Source organism: Pipistrellus hanaki (genome assembly GCF_964339955.1).
Source record: "Pipistrellus hanaki genome assembly, chromosome: 7".
Taxonomy (NCBI): Eukaryota; Metazoa; Chordata; class Mammalia; order Chiroptera; family Vespertilionidae; genus Pipistrellus; species Pipistrellus hanaki.
This window is the reverse complement of record NC_140509.1, coordinates 41659281-41674326: the sequence shown is the minus strand read 5'-3', so window position 1 is coordinate 41674326 and position 15046 is coordinate 41659281. Positions and strand designations below refer to the sequence as shown.

Genomic DNA, 15046 nt, shown 5'->3' with positions numbered 1-15046 from the left:
CTTGTGTGACCCTGGTCCCAGACACTTGCTTCCACCACTCCATTGCTCATGTTGAGGACCAAACTCATCATCTCTGGCCCACCAGCCCTCATTTGAACTGTGGCCTCCGGCCCACTGGCCCAGGAGCTGTGTGATTCAAAAAGCTTTACTCTCAGTGTGACCAGCTCCTGGCAACAATATGAATTAGATTACCTTGCGCAACTACAAGTTCAGAAGTTCCCCAAGACCATCCTCAGGTTTGATAATGTTCTAGAAGTTTAAGGATTTGGAGAAGAAATGTACATGCTAGATGCACAGGTAGAAAAGGACACACTAGATTAGGGGTGTCGAACTCAATCAGAGAAGGGGCCAAAATCTAAAATCCAGCCTAAATCACGGGCCGAATGGTTTACTGAACAGTCATAAACTGACAATGTCATAAACTGACAGCGGAGTGCAGTGATGACAGCGCGGTGCAGGCCACATTGCAGGGCCTGGCGGGCTGGATTTGGCCCGCGGGCCTTGTGTTTGACACATGTGCACTAGATCTATGCTGTCCAATATGTAGCTACTAGCCATGTATCTATTTAAATTTAGGTTAAATAAAGTAAAAAATGCAGTCTCTCAGTTGCATTGGCCACATTTCAAGTGCTCTGCTCAATAGCCACATATGGCTAGTGGCCACTGTATTATACAATGCAGATCTACAGAACATCCTCACAGTCATAGAAAGTATTATGAGCGCCTGTGTAGATTAAGGGATCTGCCTGAGCAAAGGCATGGAAGAGGCAGGAAAATTTGGGGTTGCAAAATACAGGGCTTGTGGGGCAAGCCATCTGTTTTGGCTAGATCCTCAGCTGTGGGAAAAGAAAGTGAGAGAGCCCCCCCTTTCTACAATGCCAGGGGTCATGGCATGTGTCCCATGCCAGTGCTACTGAAGACAGCTGCCTCTCCATGGGATTGCCTGGCCCAAGACCACTGGATTTCCCAGCCTCAGAAGCAAAGGAAGAATGAAAGTGTGTAAACAAGGATAATTGCATGGGACAGGGCATCTGGACTTGTTGAGAAACCTTTAATCTAGAGACTCTCCTGGGTCACAATGCTGCTCAAAGAATGATAATTATGTTGTCACTAAATATATCATATTACTTTAATTATCTTATTTAATTCCAACACTATTCTGCTTCTGACCACATTGTCTTCATAAATTGATGCTTATGTAACATAGTAGCTTGTTCACACCATAAAATATAAAGATGTATTTTAACTAGCTTATATATTTAACTGGAGTTAATTCTATAACAAACATATAGCAGCATTTTATCATGTGATTAATTGGCTTATTGCTGCATAATAGTCTGACTCTTCTTGAGAACAATGGAAAATTAAAGGAGGTAAAGAGGAGACATGGTAGGAGTAGAAAATAGGAATTAAGGAAGTGTTGAGAACATAAAGTGATTTGTCCTTAGGGCAGACAGAGGAGCAAACAATTGTTTGCAGGGAAGCTTGAATGATACTTTATTTCACTGAATCTAAGACACCATCAAATATAAGTAAGATGCACCCATATTTTATGTACCATCAATTCTTTCCTTCAAGAAAGAAAATTTTCTGTTTAAATTATAGCATGTCAATGATTATAAGATGAACCCTGATTTCACCAATATTAAATTGTGAAAAATATGCATGTCAGAATAAAAGAAATATATAAAAACTGGTGATTGGACATACTTTGTTGACACCAAGAAGTCAATATTTATTACACACTTGTTTTCAAGGCTTTGTGCCCAAGTGGGGGGTGGAGGTGGTGACAGATAATGAAATTAATAGCAAACACCTTTTAGTCATTAAGAAGTGAATGCTGTAGTGGGCGTGGTTCAAAGGAGGGGAGAATTTTGAGGAGTAAATGCTGATTGTTTTAAATTTTGAGCAACAGATAGAAGAAATTTCAACTGGTAGAAAAGCAGGGGAGGAGATGACAACCTGGCAAAGCCCGGTGTGCTCAGGGGACAGAGAGCAGACACCCCATCAAATGTACAGGAGTCTCGGGTTCTCATCTTTCTGGTTTTATGGCCCTGGTGTCCAGGGTTCTCCTATGATCATTCCACTCCTGGGGAAGAGATTTGACTGATCTGGTCTGGGCCATGTATGTCAAAGATGATCGCTGAAACTGGTTTGGCTCAGTGGATAGAGCATCAGCCTGCGGACTAAAAGGTCCCAGGTTCGATTCTGGTCAAGGGCATGTACCTTGGTTGCAGGCACATCACCAGTAGGGGGTGTGCAAGAGGCAGCTGATCAATGATTTTCTCTCATTGATGTTTCTAACTCTATCCCTCTCTCTTTCTCTCTGTAAAAACATCTATATAATATATAATAAATAAAAAAAGATTTTTTTAAAAAAGATGATCAAAGCTCTGCGCTCTGTGTAAATTTAGAAAGTGGTAACCCTTCAAAAACACTTTGATCTTTTTGTAAATATTTGTGGAAGGGAGACTAGGAATTAGAAAAATGAAAATCAGCTTAGTTTGAGGGAACCAATGAGGCAAGAAAATAATGATAATAATAGTGGAGAAAGTTCATGTTAGGTTCAGTTATGTGGGAAAGCCGCAGCCTGTGTGCTGGTGTTAATGAGACTGCGAAGCCAGGGGCAACAGCTATTCCATGTAGAGGGTGAGGAGTTTGGGTCTGGCAAGCAAGAGGAAATGTCAAATGAAAAGTTTTTTGTTTGTTTGTTTGTTTTTTATTAAATTATTGTTTGTGTACATATTTTAACATTGCCTCCCCCCCATACATACCCTCCCTCCCCAGAGTTTTATGTCCATTGAGGGGAAGATTTGGGACTACCCCCTTTGATGTGCTCAGTGAAACTATCTGGGTGGACTAGATTCACGAAGGAGAAAGGCAGAAGGCAGGAGGTCTGCAGACAAAAGCTTGGGAGCATATACCTGTGTGGGAAGAGAAGGGCTGATCAGAGAAACAGAAGGAGAAACAGACTGTTGTCATAGAAACTGGGAGAAGAGAGACTCTTAAGTGGAGAAGGATTGGGCTGGGGGCAAACAATGACCATAAGAATTGAGGGTAAAGACTGTGAACAGATGTGGCCAGATGGCGGCTGGAGGCCAGGTAAGACCAAGTGCACAGGGAGATAGCTCTCCTTGGTAAAGAATGGGGACCCTTCTCTCACCTACCGGTGATTTAGAGAGGTTTTCATTCTCTGAAGGAAAAATGTTAAGAGAATTATTGCTGTTTACTATAGAAAACTCTTGCTTTCTTGGTGGATTTAAAAATGTCATTGTGGCATACTTGGCCCAAATGAGGGTTTTGGTCTCCATGGCCGGTTCCTCAAACTATTATATTGGAATTTAGGGGAGTGGTCCAAGGACAGTGTTTATGACTCTGTCACCAGGTCTGTGGACAAGAGCGTGGGAAGCAGCCGTCTTGAGAATGTGTGCCATCCTTCGTTCCCACACGCATGGGGTCAGGAGACAGTGGGGTCAGCCATCACAGAAGACAGGAGAACAAATGTCTCCTGCAACTGCATTGTGTAACGTGTCAGGTTTTGAGTGCATTCTTTGTGCTTGCACCATGGTGACAGCGGGCTGTATGGTTCCTAACTCAGTTTGCATGTCAACCCCGTGGAGGTAGGAAAGATTTTTCCTTCTGCACATCCACTAAAGTGTGCTGCCTTCCCTAACTGTGTTCAGCACATCCAGGTAGGTAGACTTTTAATTTCTCATGGTATTTTCAGGGGAAAGGAGATTTATTCCCTTACTTAGATGGACAGAGAAGGGGGTTGAAGAAGAGGAGAAAGGAAACCCAAACCGGTCTGGGTTGTGCTAAAACATGTCAGCACAGAGCAGTCCCCACACCCAAGTAGAAACCTGGAGTCTAACTAGGATGTGATCCTGGAGACTGGCAGCTGGTCTGTGGGACACACCGGTGTTCAGGGTGGCCAGCACGAGGAGGTAGGAGAGAAAACCATCCTTGTAGGGTCCCTGGTTGGGTCTGAAAATTAAACTGAAAAGGACAGATTAGCAGGAAAAAAGCCACACAAATTTTCTAATATAAGTTTTACCTGACACAGGAGCCTTTATACAGAAATGAAGACCCAAAGAAAAACTTATGAGTGTTTTCATGCTAGCTTTGAAGAAGAGTGGAAAGTTGTGGAAAGATACGATAGGACAAAGGATATTCGGTGAATGTGGCCCACTGGGGGAAACTTAGCGAGGCCTGGGTGTTCAGATTCCTCCCTGTGTCCCTCATCTTGGGACATCCAGATGCTTTTTTTCCTTGGTAAGGGAGGGCACTTCTCTCATGAGGGTTAGGACCTGCTTCAGGAGAAGGTGAGAAAGCCGTTCCTAAACATGCCATTTCTCAAATATTCAATAGGCCAACATGCCATATTTTTTTTTGGGGGGGGGGGGCGAGGATGTGTGTCCTGAATTCCACCACTGTTTAAATTGTATATTGACTTAATGAATGCAAAGCAGAATTCATAGACACACTACACCATTAGAGATCTCTTCCATTTCTCATTTTATTGTAGAACAGCTGTGGCTTGTGGGGGTCAGAGGGATGGTGGGGTGGTTAACACTGGGTTGGAAACAGTTAATACCCCAACCCCACTGCTTCCACCAATCACTAGGAAATGCGACATGAGTTAAAATGGTACCCACAAATGTGCCCAACATATGTGTGAGGCTAAGTGTGCTGTCCTGTGTGCAGGGGAGCTAAATCCAGTGCTAGGAGGGTCCTATGTCCCAGCCTGTCCAACCTCCAGAGCCACAGTGGGTGTCCACACTGCATATAAAGACATTCTCCATTAGCAGATTGGACAAAACACTCAATCCTCACCCTCAGACCTTTAGATGTCATTATGGAATGATATTTGGGTCAGCTATTGAGAACATTAGGTTTGGGATTTATTTTAAAAGATAAATTGAAAAATAAACCTCAGATGTAGTAAACCATTGTTAACCTGGCCGGGTTTATACTAGTGAATGCTCTTCATCTTGTCCATTTAGCCCAGGCATCTTAAATTAAAAAGAAATATTTTTTATTGATTTAAGAGAGGAAGGGAGAGGGAGAGATAGAAATATCAATGAGAATCATTGACCAGCTGCCTCCTGCACCCCCTGCCCCCCTCTTTACTGGTGATTGAGCCCTCAACCCAGGCATGTGCTCTTGACCGGAATCAAACCCAGGACTCTTCAGTCTGCAGGCTGGCGCTCTATCCACTGAGCAAACCGGCCAGAGCCTGACATCTTAGATTTTAAAGTAAGAATAACTGGGGGATTTTGTTAAAATGCAGATTCAGGAAAACCCATTTTGTACTTTATCCTTACATTTTCGTCAAAGGACAGATGAAAACTTCTTCCTGCACCAGTGGCACTTTTGGGGACAACCTTTCTAAGGCAAGGCTTGTTCTTCACTTTGCAGATGAGAAAACAGACCCAGAGAGGTTGAGTAACTTGCCTAATTTTTAAAGGAAAGGTGTTTACTCAGATACCCTCTTCTGCAAGTTACAGAATTCAACTTAGTTAATATCCAAAAAATTACGTAAAATCGGTGACAGCAGGTGACCTGGGTGGTGATTTCCTGCTTTGCCTGGAGATTTCGCCCTCTCGGCCCTCTGACCCATGGGACCCCTGTGAATACCTAGACTTTGGTAGGTAACGTGCTCTCTCTGAAGTTGGGATGAGAGGTAAGGTGGCCCACCTCTCAGGATTTGTCACTGAATCATGCTTTTTATTGAGTTTCCTAGAATATATTTCTGGCCTCAGGAAAATGCCTTTTTTAAAAATCTGCTTGAAGTTGTGGGGGTTCAGAATGAGTAATCTCAAGATGTACTTTTAGTGGTATGCAGATTATTTTGAGCTAAAGGTAATTTTAGCTTCATGCCCAAGAGAAGCTTCTGCCATTCCCTTGACTTCCTAAAAGAACTTGTAATAAATAATAAGAGATTATTAGCAATAATCTCTTTTTGACCAATCTATATGTCAGGGCAAACTCCTTTTTACTAAACATCTGTTCCTCTTATCATCCTTCAATGACCCTTTGAAGCCTACAAGGCACCTCATCCCCAGCTCAGAATGTTCTATACCCAAGTTCCTTTTCCATCGCTCACCATCTTGTGCATGTGACTCAGGTATGCAGAGTCCCCATACATATGTATGTATTAAATTTGGTTATTTTTCTTCTTCTAATCTGTCTCACATCTATATGATTATTAAGACCAGCCAGAAGATCCTTGAGAACAGAGAAAAGTTTATTTCACACACAACACACACCCCCCCCCCACAGCATTGAATACCATCAGATATATGTATTTACTATCAGTGACTTGTGGAATGTAACCTGCAGCAGTTTCAATTAGATTTAGCTGCAAGTAAAAGAACACAACTTCCTAGAAAGGAGTTTAAAAGTGACCATCTGCTCCATGCAGTCCTCAGGGACTGAAAACTCTAGCTCTTTCCTGCTTGCTGCCTTAGATTATAGCCCCTGGTCTCATGGCCCAAGATTGTGGCTTAGCCGTCATTTCTGCTATTGAAGAAGCAGGATGCTTAAAGGGATGAAGAAGGGGGAAGGGAGCATGTCAGCTATCTTCCAAGGAAAGTTCCAGGAGGCCCCCACACACTTCCCATTGGCTGGAACTTGGTCCCATGGCCTCACCTAGCTGCAAAGAATGCTGGGAAATGTATTTACTCTGCATAGGCTTATGCCCAGCTAACAATAAGGCATTCTGGAAGAAGAGGAAAAACATATAGCGGAGAATTGTTAGGAAGTTCAGATCTAAGGACAACACGTTTACCCATCGCCTCCTCCCACCCTCTCACCCAGTTTCTGGCTTGTTCCTATCTCAAGTGTGAAGCAGACAGGTCAGAAATGAATGGGTCTTTCTAAGACACTGTGTTGATGCCAGGAGCTTCTGTGAGCACAGAGCTCAGAGAGACAGAATGTTTCTGTGCCCAGAAACAGGACCTGGGCACTGGGTCCCTGCCAGTGTTCGTTTTGAAAGGGGGCAGGGTTTCTTCTTCTCCCCTGAACTCTGCTGAATTTGGGGTCAGTTCATCCAAGGAAGTTCTCCTCAGGACAGACCGTGAAGGCCCAAGGCCCCCGCTCCCCCAGACCGCCTATCTGTTTCAGTGACCACTCCTGAGCTGCTCTCTCCAGAGGTCAAGCGGCCTGGCCTCCCTAATCTCATAGTGGCCTTGATTACGAGATTGAAGAGGGCATGACCAGGCCTCTGGTGATCCTTAGCCCTTTTCCCAGGAGTGGTGAAGGGTTTGTCCTGGGTCACCCCATCCTCTTAGTCAACAATACCGCATTGATGTGAGATATCCTGCTGGCTCAAAGGATGTAGATGTGACCCCAGAGGAGAGGCTGACTATCTTTAAGAAACCCAGTCAGTAAGCAAATATGATATATGGGTGTTAAAATAAGAACAATACCAGAGTGAGACAAATAGCTGGAGTTTATTGTTCTAAAGGTTTTTTCTTAAAAGAAACAGGACTCAAAAAAAATTAGAATAACAATGTATTACGAATGGGTTCCCAATCTGGACCATTTGTGGGCCTGATATTCAAGTTACCGCTGACCTTAAGGTCATAGTTTCAAGGACAAAGACATGTTTTGTTTTCTACAATATTATTCTGCTTTTATTTATTGTATGTTAATCAATAGTCCACATGAATATGGGCATCTGAATAATTGGCATGTCTAGTCATATCTGATTTTCTGGAAAAGCTACCTTTTAATAAATGATCATTAAATAACTGTGCAACTATTTACAGCTGACGGCTTTTACTGAGGCATGATTCACATACACATCTTATATGTAAAGTTCAAGGAGTATTAGCAAATGTGTACACCCATGAATTCCCTTCCTATCAGGAGACAGAACACTTCTGACACTGTATAAAGTTCTTTCATGCCCCGTTCCCAGTCAGTCCTGATGTTCACCTCCTCCTGACCTCACAGCCACTGATAGGATTTGTTTTGTAATTTCTAAAACTTTATGTAAGTGAAATCATAAGGCATGTGTCCTTTGGCATCTGGCTTTTGTCACTCAACATAATATATTAAAAAGCTTTTTAATATTAAAAAAAAAAATTAGAGAGAGAGGAAGAGAGCCAAAGAAAGAGAGAAACATTGATTGGCTGTCTCCTGCACGCCTCCTACTGAAGATTGAGCCCAAAACCCTGGCATGTGCTCTGATTGGGAAACAAACTAACAACCTCAGTGCATGGGACAACGTTCAACCAACTGAGCACATGGGCCAGGGCTCAACATAATATTTTTAAGATGAATTCATGTTGTTGCACATACGTGCAGTTCATTCCTGTTTGCTGTTGAGTAGTGTCCCATTGTATGAATAAACCATAATTTCTTCATCCATTCTCCTGATGATAGGCATTTGAATTATTTCCAGTTTGGAGAAATAAAGCCTCTTATAATAGTTGTAATAAATAATAAATCTATAACTTATGAATAAAGATACTGACAGGTGTATGTGTATGTGTGCCTGACTTAGCAATGAAACATGCTCATCTAAGACAGATGCTTGGCTAAAGCTCAGAGGCAGCAAAACACACAACTTGAACCTTGCTTTGGGTGGATACAGGGGTGGGGGAGGCATTTGTAGAAATTGGTAGGATAACACAAAAAATTACCAGTTCATGCAGTCTTGAGAAGTTGTTACTATAACCAAATGAAGAAAAAAGGGTTGGTATGTAAATGCATGTTTACAATCTAGAGATGAGTCACCTCTGTTGGGCGGCTAATTGCTTCACTTTCCAGGGGAGAAAATTCTTGGGCTCTTCGTTTCCTTCTGTATAAAACAGAGGCACTGATTCGCACCTAGCCCACACAGGTCGCTGTGAGACTCGAGTGGGAGAATGTGTGAAAAGCATCTGTCAGTGCAAAGCTCTGTCTCTGTGTAAGTGCAAGGTGGGGGTGTTGTCTGTGACAAAGTCACACAGTTTCCCGTGGGAGATGGCAGTGGAACATTCTACAGGTGTCCTGCGCTTGTGTCTGTGAACTCACCTCCCTGAGAAGTCATATTATTACTATCATTCCCGTTCTGCAGGTGGATAAACTGAGGTCTGGACAGGTTTAGCTCTCCGAGGCCACACAGGTGTAAAGGATAACTTGGGCTTTGACTCTCCGTAGGACTGGCTCAACTCGGAGCTGTTACTATGGTGCCATCTGCCTTTCTAGCAAGATGTCATTGTATCTCCTCCTCCTTTACAGTAATTGTCTTTCCCCACAGCCTATATTTCCTTGTTGCTACAGTCAAATTCTTTGGCATTTTATCTTTAGATGTAACAGAAGGAAGGTGAAAGTTTACCTGAAATGTTAACAATTTTCGGGAAATTTGCAGTGAGATTGCTGGGCCATCATGTTCTTAGTGCAAACTTAGTATTTAGGAGAGAATCAGAATCACCAACCTGCTTCTGGACAGTTCGAGGGAGCTCCTACACTGGGCTCCTTCCCAGACACACACGCCCAGGTGAGGTGGGAAATGCCCTGTGGCATTGAATGCTAAGCAGGGAGCAACCCCATACCCGAGGCCAGTTGGTCATTACTCGAATGTCCCTTGAGTGTGTGGTCTTGCTTCCCACAGCCTTCTCCAGAACCTCAGGCGCCGCCTCCTTCTGTCTGAGAGGCTGCAGGTAATTGAGTCGGAGAAGCACTTTGCATGACCGGGTGGGGGTACGTGGGGATGGATAAAGCAGAACTTCTCTTTCTTTTCCATTTTAAAATTATAAGAAACCACAAATGAACACCTGGCAAGCTAGCTTGAAAGTAAAGCATGGTTTTTAAGCAAAACATGCATGGTCTCTAAACATGTCTTGTCGCTACACAGGTTTCAGGGTGTGAGCTGTGGAAGTCCTAACGTTAGGTGAAGCTTAACTCAGCAGCTCCTGAAACTACTGACTTCTCAGTTCCAGAACCAACCGAGAAAGCCACCTGTGCTGCATCGTCTACCCGACACGTAGAAGCAGGAGGCAGGGACTTAACGGCCACATCACTGGGATGGGGTGGCTCTGTCTCCGGCATTGAACAGACAGGAAATGACCAGATATATCCAAAAAGAGCCAATGGAAACAAGCACCTCCTATGACTTTATGGAGAAAGCAACCAAAACCAAAGAACCCATCTGGACCTGTTTACTGTTGGTAAATGAGGTAGATTAGCCTGGTGAGCCCCAGTACCTCTCCTAGCCAGAAGTCTTGATTCTAGAAGACCCCTAAGGTAAGCTGGGCCTTCTGTGATCCCTCTAGCCTATAACTTATGTTCACATCTTGAGCTGAGCTCTATCCAGGGTAATTACAGAAGCCCCTGGGAAAGTCTAACCCCACCCCTCAGGAGGCAGAAGGTGAACTCAAATCTGCAAAAACAATTCACTTTGCTGACTTTTAAAGATTGCCAGTGTTTTTTGTCCCTCCTCAAAGCAAAGAACCAAGTCATCTGAAAAAAATGGAGACAAGAATACACTCTGAGGCTTGCTATTTTGTTTTCACTTTTTTCAACAGATTCAAAGAGAGAGTGAGGTGTATGTTAACTTATTTTAAGGAATTATATACACGTGGGGTTAATCTGTGAGTCAAGATAGTCACATGCTGAGCAAAGTTAGTCAGGCCCAGCTGGGTGGCTCAGTTGGTTGGAGCATTGCCTCATACACTAAAAGGGTTGTGGGTTCGAATCCTAATCAGGACACATACCTAGGTTGCAGGGCACAAACGGAAGGCAACTAATTGATGTTTCTCTCTCAATTCAATGTTTTGCTCTCTCCCTCCTTCCCTTCTCTCTCTAAAGTCAAAATCAATAAAATAACAAGAATGACAAAAAGTCAGACATTAAATGGTCCTTCTTTTCTGCTGTACATTTGCCCATGAGTTCAATTTAAGCATGTTGTGTATTTAAAATTTAATTACAGCCCAGCAGTTGAGTGTTTTACCTATGAACCAGGAGTCAGGGCACATGCCCAAGTTGTGGGCACAATCCCTAGTAGGGGGCGTGCAGGAGGCAGCTGATCAATAATCCTCTCTTATCATTGATGTCTCTCTCCCTCCCTCTTCCTTCCTCTCTGAAATCATATATATATGAAAGAGTTCTTAAACATTTATTTAAATTCTTTTTTTTTCTTTTAATAGCTGAGCATTTCCAAATGTGGCTTCTCATTCAAAAAATGTATTCTTACCATTGCCAGAAAACCTCTACTTCATTCAGATGAGTCAGTCCCTCTAATTAGCAGGGAATAATCTGGAACTAATTAACGAAAAGATCTGGCTTGTCATCAAAATGCCGTGGGCAACATGATACGTAAAGAGACTGGGTGACAGATGAAATCATTTTACAGGACCAGTCACTTCAGGAAGGGGAAAGCATAGGTCCTGGGACCAAAAGCAGGGGTTTGTCTATTGATTAACCACGTGTCCTGGGGAAAATCAGCCGATGTCTGCGGGCCTCGGGTTCCTCACCCAGGAAGGGAAGGGGACCTGCTATGCCTGCCGCCGCCCAGGCTGGATCTGGGGCCAAATGGAACTGAGGATGTGAAAGTGTTCTGTAAATTCCAAAGGCCCGCTCCATTGCAAACTACGGCAGTTATTCAGTAGCGGTTGGGTTGTGTGGAGGCAACAAAAGAAACCCTGTATCTTGTATTCAGCCTTCAGACCATGTAATGCTGCTGAGGGGCCCCCTCTTCCTTCCTAGCATGAAGGGCTGGAGCCCAGACGATGGATCTCTTAGCATTGCCTCTTCTCCCCACAATATCTGCCACAGCCATTCCCCTGGACTGACAAGGAGATCAAATTCCATCAACAAGAAACCCAGGGACTCCTTGTGGAATTGTATTTGAGCCTGGAGGCCTACGTGTTTCAGTTAAAAACGGACTTGGAAACGAATAAAACGTTGCCCTGAACAAATTTTCTATCATTCCAGCAGAGGGAGACAGGGCTGCACTGACTCTCCCACAAACACTGCTATGTAATTTGCAGGCTCACAACATGAAGGCTTCCTTCCTTCTTTCTAGTCAGATACTGCCATCATCATTCAGTACCTCTGGGCGGAGAAAACACACAGCGACCGGCCATTATGAATTCAGCGGCACTCCGAACACTCTCAGCGGGGCGTGCCTGTCACTGCTCTCAGGGGACCCTGGGCCTGTATTTTACAGTTACCGTGCCTTATGCATTGATGGACTCCCTCGGTTTTCCATGGGTTATGTATTGAGGATGCTGTTGCATATTACTTCTGTGATATTATTGTTTCATTGGCACAGCACTTTATACATATTTGTTCCTGCTCCTAGAGGGATCTATAATTTAGAGGGATTATCTCCGAAAGAGAGTGCAGTACAGCAAGTCAAAACATGTCCAAAGCACTGCAAAAAACAAATAAACAAACAAACAAGTTCAAAGCCATCTAAGATGTCCATGACCCTGCTGAAAGCACCTGTACCTCACAAGTACTCTCATTTCCAGGTCTAGCCTGAGAGAGGGATCCATTCGAGTAATCTAAAATAGCAAACCATGGTATTTTTTAAAAATAGAAATCCTTAGTGTTGCCTTTCTTCATTCTCTTTTCTGGGGGTGAAGGATTATACGTATGTGTGTTTTTTGTACTGACTCTTCATTGCTCATTCATATTTACATCCTCTAGTTCATTTAAATTAAAAAAAAATACATTTAAAAAAACTGCATGTGGCTCCTGGTTGCAAGACAAGACATAAGAGCTGCCTCACAGGAAGGAGACCCAGGTGCCCAGCTTGCAAGACAAGACATAAGAGCTGCCTCACAGGAAGGAGACCCAGGTGCCCAGCTCCCAAGAACTTTTGGCCAAATATTTGAGGGCTTGTTCAAGCATTCATGATCGGACTGAGCCCAGTACCAGCCCTGGTTCCACAGATTCAACCCCAGAGGAGAGTGGGGGCAGGGAGCTGTCCAAATCCAGCCCTGGGCTAAAGCAAACGATAATGGCTGGGAGCTTAAAATGGATGCAGAAAGGAGCATATTCGTGTGGCACAGAAGCTGGTTCTCAATCTGGAAATGGCTCTGGTCATTTTTACTTGTTTCTTCATTAGACGGGAAAATACAGATGTTTACGAACATATTTACCATATCCGACGATGAAGTAATTTAGGCCAGCCAACATAATTGTTCCACTGGGAAACAGGGCTTCTACTTCAGTTCAGAAAATCCCTGACATCTGACGTAGGAGGATTTATGGGTTTAGTGGAAGTTGCTCTCCCCGGCTCTCCAGATTACATGCTGTGGGTTACATGTTTGCTGTTGTTGTGGTTTTTGTTTTTGTTTTTGTTTTTGCATGAGTAAATATCCTTCTAATAATGAACAGACCAATAATGTCTTAAAAGAGAAAAATAACAGTCTTCTCCTTTTTGCTGTTTCTGGAGAGAGCGGCCCGGAGTTGGCTGTCCAGAATATGAAAGCTGGCGTCTTCCTTTTGTGGTGGGGATGGGTTTGTGCCACTGAAAGCAGAGTGCGCTGGCGAGGACGGGAAAGCCAGGAGATGCCTAAGAAAGGCAGGTGAGTGGCATTTAGGGGTGGAGGGCTTAGGGGAAAGCTGACGATGTGGTTCTGGAATCTTTTCCAGCCTATGGCGCTGTCTGCGGATGCCTTTTCCTTCCTTTCCCTTTGTTCTCCTGCTTCCCTCCCTTAGGAAGTTAGAATTAATGTTTTGCTTTTAAATGATGCCAGTCAGACACATTGGTATCATTGCATATTCTTAAATCTCTTATGAATTGTCCCAGGTGAAAGATAAATTCTGGGGGGTGGGGGTGGGGGGAAGGATACAGTATAGACACATAAGAAAAAATTGAAGGCAAATTATTTGATATCTGCATTCTAAGTTGGAACAAATCTACAAATTCTCAACCACTGGGACCTCAAATTAGTGAGAATGATCCTATTAGTTCTAATTATTTCTGCTGGATTTGTGTGTCCTTTAAAAAATAATTTAAAAGAAAACAAAGCAGGTTTCTTCAAATTATAATGACTAGAAGGATCATTACATGTCCTCTCCTGATAAATTGGGAGGGTGGGGGATGGAGCTGCCTGCAGATCGGCTTGCTTGCTCACTGCCAACATGGTACGTGCCACCCTGGTCGTACCAGCCCGAGAGGAGGGAGTTTAGACAGAGCCAGGCTGTCGCTTCCACGCCTAGGCAGCTCTGATGGCAGCACTGGTATGTGAGTGCCTACCTGCACCCGTGCTGGCCCAGCATCCATCGACCCATCAGGGCTTTGGAGAAAACCTCCTCCAGCTCTCTCTTACTGAAGAGGAAACAGAGGCAGGAAGGACATTCTTGACTCTTGGTTCCTTACCAGGCTTTGGTCCAAACTGAGCTTCAGCTGCCTTTATCTCCGGGTGTGAATATGAATAGAGGTTGGAAAAGAAACTAATATAAAAGGAAGTCCAGCTTTCTGGAGTTTGGGGGTGGAAGGGCCGCTGGGTGTCTGGCTCCTCCGTGTCCTCATCCTGGGTTTAAGAGAGCTCTGCCCGTGTGGCTCCTGAACAGCCGGCTGTGGCTCACAGCACTTGTTACAGGCTATTTCAGCAGCATCACAAAGCCGGGAGCCGAACCAGCCAGTGGTCATGGTTAGGCCCGGGCATGGAAGAAGATGGCTGTGCACAAGCCCTGTTTCCGTCAGAGATGGAAATTGCTTGAGCAAACAGTGGGGTCTGTGGAGCTGTGCAGCCATAGAGATTATTGGAATCAATTGCGCTCATGAGGATTCAAAGCAATAGCAGCAACAAACCCTATTGTTGTCATCAAAAGCTTCTCAGCCTCTCTCCTAAGCCAGAGCTAGAGAGGCGACTGACTTATTGGTAAACATCAAAATGAAGAGAAGACATGGAGAGCAAAACAGGTTTTCTTTTTTTTTTTTTTTAAATTACGAAAACTTTCATTTTTTTATTTTTATTTATTTATTTATTTATTTTTTAAATAAATTTTTATTGTTCATATTATTACAAGTGTTCCTTTCCCCCCCCCTTCCCACCCCACCCTCTGCCCTTTCCCCACTCCCCATTGTCCTCATCCA

At 43.8% G+C, this 15046-nt stretch overlaps 1 protein-coding gene across 1 annotated transcript in view; it reads left to right on the top strand.

Annotated features, from left to right (window-relative positions):
* Positions 1-15046, top strand: part of SRSF12 (serine and arginine rich splicing factor 12) — a 140226-nt gene that overhangs the window by 53582 nt on the left and 71598 nt on the right. The gene's annotated exons all lie outside the window — the stretch shown is intronic.